Source organism: Trifolium pratense, linkage group LG4 (genome assembly GCF_020283565.1).
Source record: "Trifolium pratense cultivar HEN17-A07 linkage group LG4, ARS_RC_1.1, whole genome shotgun sequence".
In the NCBI taxonomy this organism is placed as follows: Eukaryota; Viridiplantae; Streptophyta; class Magnoliopsida; order Fabales; family Fabaceae; genus Trifolium; species Trifolium pratense.
In genome coordinates this window covers 28810864-28825581 of record NC_060062.1, presented here as the reverse complement: position 1 = coordinate 28825581, position 14718 = coordinate 28810864, and positions in this window count along the sequence as shown.

Genomic DNA, 14718 nt, shown 5'->3' with positions numbered 1-14718 from the left:
TATTGAACCATCCAGATTTAGGCAAGTGTTATACGATAAATGCATGAAGATTATATATTTGACAACCTCTAAGTCAATTTGAATCAATATAACTTCTTGCATGTATTACAATTATAAAAACCGCAAGACTTGAGTGTCAACTACAAAAAAAAAAAAAAAATTTATTTTAATTTCTACTTTGTTTTTGTTTCTATATTTCTCTTGATCGAGATCAAGTAGATCACATACACATTGTAGACAATATAGTATTTAAAAATGAGACACATATTTATATTTCTAAATTATTTGGATTGTCCTCTTTTAATTGAATTCCTCCAACATCAATATACCCTCCATCTATATAAATTTTAAGGCACTTCAAAATCAATAAATATAAGTCTCTTTTATCCTCTTCAACTTATTCACATAAAAATAATTAATTATATTTCCATTAATCAACAGTTTTTTATACAAATCTTTTACCTTATATAAAATAATAAATGAAAAAGAAAATAAGAAACAAATAAGCTAAAACATTAGATTAATAAAATAATAAATGAAAAAGAAAAGTTGTCTAATTACAAACATTATATCAATAAAAAAATGATGGTTTACAAACTACCATTAGAGTTAAATACACATCCTTACATGAGGTGTCATTTCATAGGCTTTATAAGGAGCAAAGATGCAACGTAAGCAAAAATATAAGTATGTTTTATCCTGTTCTCCTCCTTCACATGAAAAAATAGTCATATTCATATTAATCGATTCAACTCAAAGTTTAATTAATCATCGAACAAAACACTGGTTGATATTTAAAAAAATATCCAACCTAAAAAAGAAATAAAAAAATGATTAGAGATGTTCTAAACTCAGAATAATAGAAAAATTTCAATTTACAAACATATTAATAGGCAACTATCACATATATGTATATCAATTTATTAATCAATCACATGTAGAAATACCTGATATTCTAAGAGGTTAGACACCATCACATACCAAGGACAAAAACCAATATACTTATGATGTAACTATATATATGCACACAATAGCTTTTAAATCAATTCAAGACACTATAATATGTAACTTTAAGATATGGAAGGTGAAGATTGATGAATAATTTAGCAAGTGAACTAAATTGTCGTCAAGTAATAAAATTTATAAGATTCGTATCCACAGGGATTGTTTCAATCTCGACAAAACAATTAAATTAATTTAGGATTAATAGAAAGTGTGCGAAAAGGGGGGATTTTCAGCTTGAAGTAGTAACAATGACAATAATTAAAAGTGCAAGATATCGGAACGTGAACTTGTTAATAGAGAACGGCGATTAGGAATTATTTTGAATCATCTCTTTGTCCCTAACTGGTACTCTAGGTTCTAGTTCTCAACGATGAAATTCTTATAATTACGACAATATAACAAAATAGACCGAGTCCAATTCCTTGGCTCATCAATCCCGTTTATCTAATAAAGTACCCTAATTCCTTAGGCGAAACTAATATTATCAAAAGCTTTAACAAACGTTATATTAACAATCATGTCAATTAATTCTATATTCCTATAGCAATTACGATTGACAAACAATTAATCTAGTTCCAGTATAAACCCTAGGGTCAATAGTGATTTATAACTTAAAATCAATTCGAAAGTGATCAATTAACGAAAAGCAATAAACACGAGATTAACTGAATAATTATAAGTTTTCATTGAATAAACTAGAACACGTAGTTACATGGCTCAGATAGTTTCAAAGAGAATCATCTATAATTCCTAATCTAATGAGATTAGTTACTCATAATAATAATTGACATAACAAAAGAGTTTAAGAAAATTATACATGAATAACCGATGAATTGCTTGACGGCGAAACCCTGCTTTTCTTCCCTTGTTCGCTGCTCGTCCCTTTTCTCTCTCTCCGGAAGTCCTCCCTGATCAATATAGCTGCTGCCTTTATATATGCATAAGAAAAGCCAAATCCCCTCCCTCACGTGACACATCGCATCCCACTAACTTGGTTTAATTGACACGTCATTAAAATATTGGTTTGTATCACTTTGCTTATGCTTTGATGACGTCACATGCTATAACATAGTAACAAAATCGCTGCACGATTGGATCATGGTGGGGGCGCGATAAAAACAGAAGTGCAAGCCTTGAATGAGCTCAAAATCTTGAAATATTTTCTAAGTCTTTTTCTTCTTTGGTCTTTTGTCTTCAAACTCTTTTATGTGCTAATTTCTTCATAAATTCTTCTCTTTGACCATGCAATACTCTAAAAACTTATAAAAATACTATAGAATAATAATTAAAATTAACAAATGATTGGCTGTCATCAAAGATGCATAACTTTTTCTCATGGAGATGTTAGACAAAGAAACCATAGAGTTTTTGCCATGAGATAGATAAATTAAAATTTTGTTAAAACATAGAAGGTAGACTTCCTGGTATGGTGGTGGTGATAATTAGCTTTTGGGTTAACTTTATATAGAGCTTGTGTTTGATAATTAGCTAAATTTACATATTCAATATTAGTGTCTCCAAGAATTCTTTGTTTTCAATTGCATTAATAGGAAATTGTAACATACAATATATATTTTAATAAGATATTGCAATGCAATTAAAACAATAACATGATGCATCATTCCACCTTTCATTACTTGCAATTCATTTTTGTCTCAATTCAACAACAATAAATTGTGTTAGTTTTTTTTTAATATATTATTATTGTTTATTATTTATTATTAGAGTAACTCTATTATATGAAATATGAAAAGGTTTTAATAAAGATTGTAGACTTTTCTTATAGAGTGTCACATCATCACAATAACTTATATGTCTAATTAGAGTTATAAAATTAGAAGTATGATCCCTTTTAATTCATTAGGCTAAGTAGAAGTATGATCCCTTTGGTTTCAAGCAATCCCTTCTAAACAATATAAGTAATGAAGAATGATCCCTTTTTAATTCATTTAGTATTGAAAGAATATATTTCAATCAAGAGAGACACACATTTTTTTTATTATTAAATTCAGTTCTTTAAGGGATTGATCAAAGAGGTTTGGAATATCAAAGTGAGTCACTTGCTTGAAATATAATGATTCCTTTTTTTATTAGTATTGAAAGAATTCCAATAGTCATGAATATTTTGTGGTTATATAAATCTTATATATTAGTTGGTCCATTTTAATTTAATAATTTTTCATTTTAGTTAGTTGGTCCCTTGTAAGAAGTTATATAGTGATAATTTGATATATTGATAATTAAAATAAAAATGATTTAATTAAAGATAATTAAAATTAAAATGATTTAATTAAAGGAGATGATGAAAAGGTTATATAGTGATAATTTGATATATTGATAATTAAAATTAAAATGATTTAATTAAAGATAATTAAAATTAAAATGATTTAATTAAAGGAAATGATGAAAATGTTTTTTAATAGAGATTGTAAACTTTTCTTATAGAGTGCCACATCATCAAAATACTTGATTGTGAGCAACTCAACATTCCTTTTACTTTTACTTGTAAAAGATATGTAAAATCATCAAAATTGAAGATTAAATGAAAATGGAATCAAACGTCTGAATTTTTTAAAATAGGGCGATCAAAATTGCACAAAACAAAATAGGGGGACCGAAATTATACATTTTGTAAAATATGAGGACCAAAATTGCGTAAAACAAAACAGAGAAATTAAAATTGCGCATTTTATAAAACAGGGGACCAAAAAATGCATTTAAACAAAAAATGTATAATTATGTTAGATAATAATAAAAAAAAATGGTAGAAGATAATAATAGTTTTTTGTTGTGTTGTCCTGGTCAAGTATATATAAAATTATTGTTTGTTATGTATAACTTCTTAAGTAAAAAAAAAAAATTCTATTTCTTTTTTAATAAAATATTTTTATTCATTTAAACTTATAAATTACATTAAAAATTAATTCAATTTCAACATTATTAAAAATAAAAAAAAATGGATATGTAAACAAACTCAATTTTGAGTCGGATATATTTTAAAAATATGAGTAGTTGACAAAGGACCTAAGGACAAACTATTTTGGAAACAAGGAACTCACCAAAGCCCTTATTTCCCTTTTCAATGTTCAAACTCTGCCAAAAATTTCAATGTTTCTTCATCTATTGGAAGGTTGGTGGTATGAATTAATAGAAAAATATAACTTGTTTTTTTTTTTGAAGAAGCTAAAATGATATATATATTAACTAAAAATAGTCACCTCAACACAAGGTGTGCCTAGATGAGCTACCAGAGTTTACAAAGAGACAGAAAAGAAAAATATAAAGATCAAAATCATACAAGGCCCAAACATAACAAAGGACTAGACCACCAGCTATGGTAGTTTAAAGCCAAAGTAACATTCTTCGACTTCAACCACCTATACGAAAATAACTTGATCTTGTCCAATAACTTGTTGTTTTTACTACAAACGAGAGTCTAACATGGTGGTAGATTTGTGATAAATTCAACCAGAGAATTCTAAACAGATTCAACTAAATAGTATTTTTCAATTTTGCATATATGTGAGGGTTTACAATAGATAGCCTAGAAACTAGCCTAGAACTCTAAAAGTATGGATCATGATCAGAAACAAAAAGCGTGGATAAGTTGGGATAATGTTTGTAAATCGAAGGAAGATGGTGGCCTTGGGGTTAAGAATCTTGAACCGTTTAATTTGGCTCTTTGCGCGAAGTGGAAATGGAGGTGCTTAGTGGATAGTAGTGCATCTTGGGAGCCTTTGTTGCGTTTCAGGTATGGCATTGGCAGGAGGTCTGGAATTTTGGATATTGAATCGCTGGCAGTTAGCAGCATAGTGACTATTTGGTAGAGAGATTTAATGGAAGTCGATAAATTTCCTCCTTCGTGTGTTAGCTGGTTTGAGGATGTTGTGGTTAGGAAAATCGGTAACGGTGAAAGCATGTCATTCTAGTTGCAGAGGTGGGCAGGACGCACTATATTGAAGTACAGATTTTGCAGACTCTTTTCTGTTACGATTGACAAAAATGGAACAATTTTGGAAATACTTAAGACCGATGGAAATAGGAGGGAGTGGTTGTGGAATTGGCGTAGACCTCTCTTCGCATGGGAGGACGAACATTTGAAGGAGTTACTAGAGTTGTTGAAGGATGTCACATTAACCCATGGTATAGAGGATAAATGGGCTTTCACAATTGATAAAACAGTAGGTTTCACTGTAAGGACAGCGTACAGTCACCTGCATAATTTGATGAAACAGGATCAGATCAAAGCAATATTCTGTCCGGTAGATTGTTTAAGCACTTGTGGAGCTGCTCGGCACCATCGAAATATTTAATCCATGGTTGGCGCGTCGTGCTCAACAGAATTGCAACTAAAGATTGCTTGATTGCATCAGGCATTCAGTCAATTAATAGCTCTTGCTTGTTTTGTAACGTAGAGGCCGAAAGTTGTAATCACGTGCTTCTCTCTTGCCACTTCGCACACAGCGTCTGGATGACAATTTACCGCTGTCTGGGATTTGAAGGAGCTTATGCTGGTACAATACAAGATCATTTTGTGCAGCAGGTGGTTGGATTGAAGGAAAAAAGTGGAAAAGGAACAAGTGGGTAGTTTCTCTGCTATGATGCTGAGTTTGGACCTCTCTCTTTGTATATGGGTTGGAGTACCCCTTGTACTCTTTCCAATAACATGTAAATCTCCCACTAACAAAATATCTTAATCTACTAAAACAGAACATAAAGCATCCTCTTGTTGAACTTCCCTCAAAAAGTATAGCTTCATTGGAATGTTTGGTCTCTTTCCATAAAACACTGGATTGTTGAAAATTGAGATACTATCCACATAAACACTTGGAACATCTTTTAACAACTTCCTAATCAACAATGCTTGGTTAACTGCTTCAGCTGCTGCTAGGAACTCAGCCTTTTGTTATCGATTGAGCACAATTTTTTTGCTTTTTTTAGCACCATGAATCCATTCCAGAACCAAATGAAAACAGTAGCTAGAGGTGCTTTGCATGTAATCAATAGATCCAACCCGGTCACTATCTGAGAAACCATGAATATCTTGTAGTTCCATTGATAGTATATCAGTTCCATTGATAGAATATCTTGTAGAATTGATATACTATATCTTAACACTCTCTTCGCTGCCTTGAGAAGTTCCTCACTAGCATAACGCCAAAATCTTGAAAAGACACTAACAGCCTGATGTAAGTTATGTTAATTAAGAATCCAACTAAGCATATGTATGCTTCTTCAACTCTTCTAGACCCATTTTCTTTGATAAGCTTCTCATTCTCGTCATGGGCTTGTTTTTGCTCATATTGAACTACTTTAGGATCTCATCATCTCAGCATACTTCTTTTGACATATAAGGATTCCTGAAAATGGTTTTGCTTAAGCCTACATTACCAAGAAATATGACATCTCTCCAATATCAGTCATTGTAGTTAGTCTATTGAGCAAAAAATACTGCAGTGCATGCAGCAGCTGCCCAAAACTTCTAGGCATATTTTTCTCATATAGCAAGCATCACAGTCCTATTCTTCCTTTCACTCACCATTCTGCCGCGACCAGTAGGGAGCAGTGAGTTGATGTGTAATTCCAACTTCTTCACAAAGCTAATTGAATTTTTTAGGTGTATTCTGTGGTATATTTTGATCTAAATAATTTATTTTAAAGTTATTTTAATATTATACAATTATTATTATTATTATTATTATTATTATTATTATTATTATTATTAATGAAATGAGGTTTTTATTAGGGTAAATGATCATTTACCCCCCTGAAAAATAAGCGAATTTTCGTTTACCCCCCTGTGTAGATTTTTTTTCTATTTACCCCCTTGCAAAACATAGATTCCCTCATTTTGCCCCCTAGATGTACATGAGGACATATGACTATGCACATATGTTGACGTGGCTTGTACACATGGAAAAAAATCATTTATATTTTTTTTAAAAATTCCACGTCAGATAATATATTATTTTTTTTTAAAAAAAATCCTAAAATAACAAAAATGAATTTTTTTTCTTCCAAAAATAAAAAAAAACGAATTTTTTTATTTTGCACCAAAAATAAAGATTTACTCCAAGACTTACTCCCAAATAAAATTTATTTTTAAAATAAAAATTTTAAAGATTTATTTTCAAATCTTTTTTCATTAAAGGAAAATAGAATCTTTATTTTTCAAAAACAAAACCATTTTATGTTAATATTTTTGAATTAAAAAAAAAAAGTACCGTAAAAAAATAGAAAAAGAAGTTTCAGTTTTCATCTTCTACCAAAACTATTTGCCCTAGAACTAGAGATAACGAAGTAGAAGAGGACTCCGACGATTGAAGAAGACGATGATGAATACGATCACGACGGTGGAAACAAATGATTTTCGGCGAAGCCTGAACCATGAAGAAGAAGTAAAGTAAAGTTATGCAGAAAAAAGTAAAGTTTGTTTTTAAAAAATAAAGATTCTATATTTTTTTAATTAAAAAAGATTTGAAAATAAATCTTTAAAATTTTTAATTTAAAAATAAATTTTATTTGGGAGTAAATCTTTATTTTTGGTGCAAAATAAAAAAAAAAATCGTTTTTTTTTTTATTTTAGGAAAAAAATTTAAAATTTATGCAGAAAAAAGTAAAGTTTTGTTTTTAAAAAATAAAGATTCTATTTTTTTTAATTAAAAAAGATTTGAAAATAAATCTTTAAAATTTTTAATTTAAAAATAAATTTTATTTGGGAGTAAATCTTTATTTTTGGTGCAAAATAAAAAAAATACGTTTTTTTTATTTTAGGATTTTTTTTATTTATTTTTTAAAAATAATATATTATCTGACGTGGAATTTTAAAAAAAAATATAAATGATTTTTTTCCACGTGTACAAGCCACGTCAGCATATGTGCACAGTCACATGTCCTGTTGTACACTCAGGGGGCAAAATGAGGGAATCAATGTTTTGCAAGGGGGTAAACAGAAAAAAAATCTGCACAGGGGGGTAAACGAAAATTTGTTTATTTTGCAGGGGGGTAAATGATCATTTACCCTTTTTATTACTTAGTAAATATACGTTTATCCTTTAATATCCTTTATGTAGTTTCAATCCTAATAGGTTTTACGTTATGCTTTGCAACGACATTAGTGCAGCATGATTAATTGAGTATATATATAACACATGATTGAGGGAAAAATATAAAGAGAGAGGAGTAACTAGCCATATAACTGTTTTCTATCTACGGCTCCTCCTTCTTTTGTTTTCATGAGATTATTTATTTTCCTCTTCCCCACAAATTGAGTTATTACTTCCTGAGTTACATCACCGGTGCCTATTATATCTTGCTAGTTCTGTCACCTCGGATATGATTCATATCCGGGAAGGACCTGTTGAATTCTGGATGATTTGCGCTTATGAGGCGGATAAATCCTTAAGGACAGTGCGATCAACACGCCTCAGGTATTGCATCACGGTTTGATATTTTGCAGGTCTAATTAGCTGTTTACTACATCAAATTACTACACTCACAAGAGATAAGTTCCTCTGAACTCTATTTGAATTTATTCTTTATAATATTTGTTGAATTACTTAAATTAATATATGGTTGAATATTGTGATTAGGTTCAATTTTTACAACAATCTTAAGGATTTATTAATGAATTTTGTTTGTGCCCTAATTTTGAATTCGTCTCGGAGAATGGCTTTGGTTAAAGTACCGTGTGAGTGTGACCGTCGGCTGTGCCTAGGAAGTTTTGTCACAATTGCAAAAGTCGTAATTCACTTGAAGAATAATTTGACCGTCCTAATTTGAGTCAAGGAATACTCCAGGTTACATATTTCTATTACTTAGACATATAAATATATATAGTGTTATGATATCATGCAATTCTTAGTTTCGTGTGCAAATGTTTGTCTAAATGATTCTAACATATACTTTTCACAAGGTTTGAGATATTGGCATTTTTTTATAATTTGAACATAAAGAATTTTGAGACACACGATTTCTAGGATGCTTCCTAACATATACCAATTATATTTTGGAAATTATATGCAACCATTTTGCATCTATGAATGTTTTGTTAGAATATTTCCTTTCACAGTTTTATTGATACAGGGGCTTATCTCATACTGTCAAAATTTATTTTGACTATAATTGAGGAGTTTATGCATAAGTTTTTCTGTGACGGTTTGAACTTTGATTTCTAAATTCGGTGGTTAACATTTTATTGTGTTAATTAAACAATTCAATATTATATTGTTCACTATTGTTATTCAAGGGAAGTGATGTGGTAATATTTGTTATCACTGAAGCATGTAAATTTGGAGAGTTGAAAGTAAATTGAGATGTTTTATCGAGAAATTTCATGACTTTGAGGTATTCATATAGATACCTATATAGTAAGTGTGATAAAAAAAAAATTGTCGCTTAGAAACATTCTAAGTAGACCTGAACATAAATGTGATTCATGAAATATTTTCGAGACACCATAAATTATAATATGGTATATTGTGGATTATCCATTGTATTAAAATAAATACAATGATGTTTAGTGAAATTGTGGATTATCCATTGTATTAAAATAATACAATGATGTTTAGTGAAATTATGAGTTATCCATTGTATTAAAATAATACAATGATATTTCGTAAAATTTGTTAATGAGAAAATATATCTCAATATGTGAAATTATAAATTGTCCTTATTGAGGGGACACTGTCACTTGAAATAATTCAAGTAGACATGAATAAAATTCACCTATGTTATCAAATGTGGGGGTGTTGTCGCTTGAAAACTAGCTTTCAAGTAGACCTGATTTATAAATCTAATCATAGATTTAATTTTCCCCTTTTGTGGAGATGTTGTCGCTTAGAATTTATCTAAGCAGACCTGATGAATTATATTATAAATGTCGATTCGACAATATGTGTTATATTATTTATAGTGGATGAGCCATTGTATTAAAATAATACAATGATGTTAATCAGATATAAGAGCCGATGAAAATAAAATCAATAAGTGAATTTATTGTGAGGAACAAGTTTATTGTTATAGACTTGAATAAATATTATATTAGATTAAATGACTTCGAGACGTCTTAGTCAATATTACTTGATGAAAGAAAATTATCTTCATCATTTGTGTATAAAGTAGCTACTAAACAAAGCCCCTGGGAAGAAATAATTTTGTGACACATCGAGGGGAATTGGACTTTAGCCATTTGAAATCAACAAGTGATAGGAACCCAACCTTTGTGATTGGAGATCCCATGAATAAGGTTCATATGGGTAAGAACAAGTTACTTGTTAGATCTGCTAGCACCAAAAATTAATTAATTAATTTTTGTTTAGTCCTTTTCCTATGGTGTGAGTGAGAAAGTGCTAGATACTGCATTATTGAGAGGGTAAGCGATAAAGTTTTTAATGAATTTCATATCCCTTATGGGTGGTGTATAATTTGCAGCATACACTTGATGAAATCACCTATCTGAGTGTCAAGTGGGGCCGCTTGTATGAGATCTTGGCGAAATCTCTAGAGCACTCATGAAAGAATCTAGGCACGCGCACGGCCTATTAGCGCAACACAGCGGCAACAGCAAGAAATGTGGGGTGTAATGCGATTGGTAGACCGCTAACATACGCTAAGTTTCATTGGTTCATATAGCTTGCTACACCAATGTTACTGTGTGTTAAGTACTATCAGTCTAGGACTGGTTCATATAGCTTGCTACACCAGTTTGATGCATTACATCAATGATGTTAATCCAGGAAATGATTTTGAGTGTTCTTCTAAACTTTAAAATAAATTGTGGGGGATTGTTGTATATTTTGATCTAAATAATTTATTTTAAAGTTATTTTAATATTATACAATTATTATTATTATTATTATTATTATTATTATTATTATTATTATTATTATTATTATTATTAATGAAATGAGGTTTTTATTACTTAGTAAATATACGTTTATCCTTTAATATCCATTATGTAGTTTCAATCCTAATTAGTAGGTTTTACGTTATGCTTTGCAACGACATTAGTGCAGCATGATTAATTGAGTATATATATAACACATGATTGAGGGAAAAATATAAAGAGAGAGGAGTAACTAGCCATATAACTGTTTTCTATCTATGGCTCCTCCTTCTTTTGTTTTCATGAGATTATTTATTTTCCTCTTCCCCACAAATTGAGTTATTACTTCCTGAGTTACATCACCGGTGCCTATTATATCTTGCTAGTTCTGTCACCTCGGATATGATTCATATCCGGGAAGGACCTGCTGAATTCTGGATGATTTGCGCTTATGAGGCGGATAAATCCTTAAGGACAGTGCGATCAGCACGCCTCAGGTATTGCATCACGGTTTGATATTTTGCAGGTCTAATTAGCTGTTTACTATGCAGGTGTCTACATCAAATTACTACACTCACAAGAGATAAGTTTCTCTGAACTCTATTTGAATTTATTCTTTATAATATTTGTTGAATTACTTAAATTAATATATGGTTGAATATTGTAATTAGCTCCAATTTTTACAACATATTCAATTCCATTACCTGATACTTGAATTTTGCATCCACTCTTATTTTCAACCCAAGTTTTGAATTTACAAAAAATATCAGCAACTTCAAATTTCGAAAATTAAATCAGCATACCCTTGTAAAATTCATACATGATTATAATGGCACATCCTCTAGTGGCAAGTTCAGTATCACAAATTGATTTTACAACAGAAGCTTCCCCACACTGCAACAACTCTAATGAAAATCTTTTAACCTTCATTGGTATACTGAACAATTCTTAGGCATAGCAGATTTACTCACACACATAATATTATTAATTAAAGATAATGTATGAAGCCTTTTCAAGCAACTCCCGCCGAGAAGCCACCCAAATTCTACCCCGCTGATGATGTCAAGAAGCCCCTCCGTAACAAGCACAAACCAAAACCTACTAAGCTAAGGTTTGTTTTCTCCGTTCATTTCTATTTGGATCTGATAAATGTTGTTATAAGTTGGAAAATTGATTGAGATTATATTGAATGAATGATTTTATTGTTGTTTTCAGGGCTAGCATTACTCCAGGCACGGTGTTGATTATTCTTGCAGGAAGATTTAAGGGGAAGAGAGTTGTGTTTCTCAAGCAGCTTCCTTCTGAACTTCTTTAATATATTTTATCCTCGTGCACTATATTTGATTTTATAATTTTGAGACTTCATTGCTGGCATACCTCAAAGATTAATTTCAAACAAGTTAGTCTGTTAGAAGATTTTCGTTCTGTACTTTGCAAAATGTGTCAATTGTCTTTCAGTGTTAGCATAATGATTCATTTTATTGTTTCCTTATGTTCTGAAGTTAACAACCGTGCTATAATAATAAGAATAACTATTATTTCTATAATAGTTACACTATTTCAATAATATGATAAGTTACACTATTTGAGTCTAACATATTGAGATTACAAGGCTAACACTTCAAGTGTATTAATTTTTTTTAATAATCACTTTTCTTACTATTTATCAGTTCAGTACATGAATCTGTTCTTTTTTTTTTGTTGACAAAAATAAACTTAACTCATTTCATTTATCATCTGGTGAACTTCGTCTCAAAGTTTTGATTTAATAACAACAAATTCTTAATACTGGAGATAAGTGTACTAAACATTGATACCCCTCCATGCTTTGCATGAACAGCTCCTGCTACCACCTGAGCATCAGTTTCGAAAATAATGTTATGCATATTCATGTTATAAGCTGTTTGCATGGCCTCAAGGAGAGCTAAAGCCTCTGCCTCATGAACTGATAATGCTCCTCTCATCCAATTTGTTCCCGCATGGATAAACTGGCCGTTCTCGTCGTGAATGCACCAACCACCACTTGTATGTAATAGAAATTAATTTGAAGATTGAAATGGAATAGAAATTAAATCAATTTTCCGTACTGAAAAATGAAAAAATATAATTGGCATTAGATGAATCTCCCTGTCATACGTAGTATATGAGATCAACTTTTTCAAATTGAAGTCACCCTCTACCAATCCCTCTCTTCATCTCACAAGTTTCCTTTGCTATGCCGGTGCACTTTCCCAGTTTTAGAAATGGAACGGTACCACAAATTTTCTTTTTAAGATGATAGCAGTTTCAGAAATTAGAAAACCATTGCCTAGAGGTTAAATTTTTACCTGAGTGTACAATGCATTTGAATTTCAATGGAGGGTTATGAAAGCATTTGAATTTTGACTGAGGGTTATATTATTGTTATAGATATAGAATAGATTCATGATGAATACAGACATATTTTGTGGAATTCATAATAAAGTTTTTAGGGTAAATAATCATTTACCCTTGCAAAATAAGGAAATTTTCCTTTACCCCTTGCATAGATTTTTTTTCCTGTTTACCCCCTTCAAAAAATAGATTCCCTTATTTCGTCCCCTGGATGTACAACAGGACAAGTGACTGTGCAAACCTGTTAACGTGGCTTGTACATGTGGAAAAAATTATTTATATTTATTTTCTAAATTCCATGTCAGATAATATTTTTTTTTAAAAAAAAATAATTTTTTTTAAAAAAATTCATACAAAAAAAATTTAATTTTTTTTTCATACAAATGAATTTAAAAAAAATTTCCTCCCAAAATAAAAAAAAATGAATTTTCTTATTTTGCTCCCAAAATAAAGATTTACTCCGAAATAAAAATTTTAAAGATTTATTTTCAAATCTTTTTGAATTAAAAAAAAACATAATCTTTATTTTTTAAAAACAAAACTTTATTTTTTGTTATTCTCTTTGAATTAAAAAAAGTAGAAAAATATTTTCAAAAAAAATATAAAATAGAAAAAGAAGTTTTATTCGTGTTTTCCTCTTTTATCAAAACCATTTGGCCTAGAACTAGAAAAATAGAACGAAGCAGCAGACAATAATGAAGTAGAAGACGATTTCGGCGATTGAAGAAGACGACGACGAATACGATCACGACGGTGGAAGCAAACCATTCCGACGAAGATTCTATTTTTTTTTAATTCAAAAAGATTTGAAAATAAATTTTTATTTTGGGAGTAAAATAAAAAATTCTTTTTTTTTATTTTAGGAAAAAAACTCAATAATTTTGTACGAAAAAAAAGTTATTTGTAGGAATTTTTTTTTATAATTTTGTTGGAATTTTTTTTATTTGTTGGATTTTTTAATTTGAAAAAAAAATAAGAAAATTCATTTTTTTAATTTTGTAGGATTTTTTTTTTTGAAAAAAATATTATCTAACGTGGAATTTAAAAATAAATATAAATGATTTTTTCCATGTGTATAAGCCACGTCATAAAATTTGCACACTCACTTGTCATGCTGTACACCGAGGGGGCGAAATGAGGGAATCTATTTTTTGCAGGGGGTAAACAGAAAAAAAAAATCTGTGCATGGGGTAAACGAAAATTTCCTTATTTTGCAGGGGGTAAATGATCATTTACCCAGTAAACAATATGAATATTACAACCAAACATTCGTAAGGGAGTTTCTGGACTCCACCTAACCTAGGAAAAATAAATTACAAAGACAGAAAGAAAAGAACCTTATTGGCATTGGAGTTTCTTGGCCTTCTTGTCTCCTCCTTAGAGTTCTCCTAACTCTCTTGTGAATATTGAATTGTTCTCAATATTTCTGAATGAATAGTTGTGAAGGAGGAATACTCTATTTATAGTTTTTCAGTTGGGTTTGAGCTTTTTCTGCGCATCCATCGCACCCATCG